Here is a 4,040-nt window from a genome sequence, read left to right as displayed (position 1 = left end):
ATTTGTCAAAATGGACAAGTAATTAGGAACAACTAAAAAAAGGAAAAAATAAACAAGTAATTAGGGACAGGGGGAATACTATGTTTATCAAAATTTAAAATATATGAGTTATAAGCATATTATAAATTCACGTCTCATCTTAATTATTGGGTTCACAACAAAATATTTATTGAATATTCTGAAGGGAAAAATGCACAAGTACCCCCTCAACCTATGCCCCAAATTTTAGAGACACATTTATACTATACGAAGGTCCTATTACCCCCTGAACTTACTTTATAAGTAATTTTCTACCCCTTTTCAGCCTACGTGGCATTAGCTTGAAAAAAAGTTAGCCAGCGTTGGGCCCACAAGATAGTGCCACGTAGGTCGAAAAGGGGTAGAAAATTATTAATAAAATATGTTCGGGGGTAATAGAATCTTAGTATAGTATAAGTGTGTCTTTGAGATTTCGGGCATAGATTGAAGGAGGTACTTATGTATTATCGCTATTCTGAAATAAATACAAAATCTTAAATAAAAGAGTTCCATTCACTTGTCTTTTTTCTTATAAGTGCAAGTGTATGATCAATAATGAAAATGAATGACGTACACCAGCAAAGTCAGAAATTTTATTTAAAATATTTTTAAATTTATATACATACTTATACAAAGATAATTTATAACATGTATACTTCATAAAATCACTTCAATAAAATAACTTTTAGCGGCATTAAATATTGATATTATAAAGAGTGTTAAAGTCTTTATCGGCATTACTTAAGTGCCATTAGAACCAATGTCGCTAAAGGCTTCAGGAACATATACAAAGAGTGTCAATTGCAGCTAAAAATACATATTTAGCGGTAATTAACTTTGCCACTGTACAATTTGTTTGCCTAATATAAAATCAACTAAGCCTAGTGGTCTCATATGTTTGTTCGTACAACTTCTACCTAGTAAATGGCTAACATAAAAGGGTGGCTTTTATTTCTTCCCACATCACTAGAGCTATTATCAATTTTGAAAAATAATTTCACATAAGACAAGTTTAAAAAAAAATAGCATAAATTAAGAAAAATAATAGAAATTTGTAACTATCAAAGCATTAATAGATGTTATTTTCAGACAAAACAAGAAATAGAAGCCGTCACCAAAGATTTTAACAACTCCGAATATAATAATATTAACTCAATAATTAACTAGTTTATGTTTACTAAGTCACATAATTTTACCTACTTAATACCTAAAAAATTTTGCTAGACTATCCATGCATGTTTTGGAATATCTTGAGAAACTTGTATCTCAACTTCTCAAGTTTGAGAAGATTTTGTGCAGATTTATAAGTTTTAAGTTTTGGATTGAATTTTGAGGTAGAGGTGGAACATTGCACTACACAATGTATGTTATTGATATATCAAGAATCTTTTAAAATTATTAATAAATTTTATTTAGACACTTCAACATATTTAAGTGTACGTAGCTATTAGACATGAGTGTTGTCAAGCGTATATTAAATCGTTAAGTTAACTATATAAAATATATCATCTCTTTTGGGTATATACATCAGTATCAATTGAATCAGGCCCGAGGTTATGGCTTATTAAGTCGAATACTTTATGAAAAAGAGTGACTTATTTTAGTTGATTAACTTATCTATGTAAGTGTACTTGAGAACACACAATAAATATTCAAATTTGAAATAAAAGTGTCTAAAAAGAATATTTGTTATAAAATGAAAATTAGACAATCCCGATGATTAACAAAAACTAATTCCATAAAGTTGCTATAAAATGAAAATTAGTCTTGATATTTATTATTTGAAAATGTAAAACGTAATTAGAGCTCTTAAATCATAACATTTGTGTAAAATTAAAATTATGTACCTAAAACATTGATCAAGTAGAGATATTTATATGTCCCACTTGAATTCTCAGGTAGCCTTCTCAGTTTAAATTGTTACTTAACGAGTTAATTCTGCCTAGTATATAAAGTCATCAAAATTTATTTTATATCAATAAAATTATTTAATTTAAGATTTTTTTATCTTTAAAGATCACTTACTAATTGTAATTGTGTGTTAATATTCGTCGAAGAATAAGAAATCAATTTATTAATATCATAATATATCATAAAATTCTGACTTTGCGATCGATCAAAACGAATTCACAAGTCTCAATAGTAACAACGATGCATGGTGCTATCGACTCTCTCAAGTTTATTTCTTGTCCCGTGGTCCATATTTACATAAGACCCTACTCAATTTAGTGTAATATATTTAAAAGTTGGACATGGTGTGGACATATATTATTTTCTCAACAAAAATGAAATAAGAAAAAAAAAAGACAGAGCTTGGGAAGTTTGAAAAAGATTTGGTGGTTGAGGTTGATATGTATCTGTTTTGAAATGTTGACAACAAGCATATACAATTAACACAAGATTCGTGGCAACCAATAAAATCACAAATGAATTCTGAGGTTCTTTCTTCTATTGGGGTCTACCATGTAGTTAGTATGTAGTGGAGCACTAAATAAAATTGTTTTAAAAGTTTGTGCCATGAGGTTCAGTCAAGAGGTTCACCCCTTCGTTCTTAATCGAGAGGTCTCAAGTTCGAGCTTCCTTTGAAATACGAAGTTATCTTTATTAGGAAGTGTTTTACCCCTCAATATAAGACTTTCGAACGTAAATTTGAATTTAGTCGAATTTCAATGTGGATATCGAACGAGTGGAAAACAAAAAAAATGAATGTCCATTTGTGACATCCTTAATTTATTCCCCTGAATCATTTTAAACTTTAGAGCACTACTAAATATCAATATATATGAGTACACTACGACAAAAATAACCTTTAGCGGTAATAAATAGTCATATTAATAAAGAGTGCTAAATTTTTTATCGACATTAGTTAAGTGTCATTAGATTTAATGTCAATAAAGGCTTTAGGGACATATAGAAAGAGTATTAATTGCCACTAATAATATATATATTTAGTGGCAATTGAGTTATTATCGTTAATTAATTGTCGTTGAAGATAATTTTTGATGTAGTGATAGTGTCGTAAAATAATCATGTCAATCATTATTTTCTTAATTGGTATGTTAAATTCAATTGTGGCAAATAAAAGTGAAGAAAGTATTTTTCCCCCATGTTTTACTTTAGGTTTTAATTAAACCCATTAATAAAATATTTCAAATTATTTTCTATGTCCTTCAAAACTCTATACCAATTAATATAGATATGATGGTAAGATAAAATGAGTAAATAACGTAAATCTCACTAATTTAGATTTTAATTACAAGTGTTCATGGTTGTTTCGAATATTATTTTCTCTACCACGTTTCGTTGGTTGGATACATGTATCTTAATTCGATGGATATATGTATCTGAGGAATTGACAAAGCATGATACATGTTTAGTTAAGGAGTCCAATTAAAATGCTTAATTTAAGAAGAAAATCACTCCTTTAATAGATTTTCAATATATCTTGTCACAACTTCTAAAAATTCAAAAAAAATTAAATTTCTTCCATTTATTTTTTTGCAACAAAAAAGTGAAAAATAATAATTTACTTTCAGAAATTTGAATTTGTTTACTCGAATTTCGAGATTTTTTATTTTCATTTTTCATAATTTGAGAACAACATGTTTCTCATACTCTAGTTGGTTGTTACTTTGTTGAATAATCTGATAAAAGTATATTGTTGTTTTTGAACTAAATACAGACTTAGGTTTGAAAATTTTATATAAATTAAAATCATTAATTAACTGAATCGGGATACATGCATTTTATTAATGATGTATTTGGAGTGTGTATCTGATTCATGCATCTAATTTCCTTAGATACATTTCATTAGGTGTATTTGCTATTGTATTAGGGGTGACAATGATTGGATTGAATTGAGCTTGGATGGATTGAGCAAAAATTATTTAGATTATAATCCATCCAAATAGAGTATAGGCAAATATGGACTTGGTCAAATATGGTTTGAATAAAATAGTTCTAACCGATTTATAAAAAAAAACTGTTTTTCAAAAAAAAAAAAACTACCCCCTCCCCCAGCA

This window comes from Solanum pennellii, chromosome 9, assembly GCF_001406875.1.
Source record: "Solanum pennellii chromosome 9, SPENNV200".
Classification (NCBI taxonomy): Eukaryota; Viridiplantae; Streptophyta; class Magnoliopsida; order Solanales; family Solanaceae; genus Solanum; species Solanum pennellii.
This window is presented reverse-complemented; position numbering follows the sequence as displayed.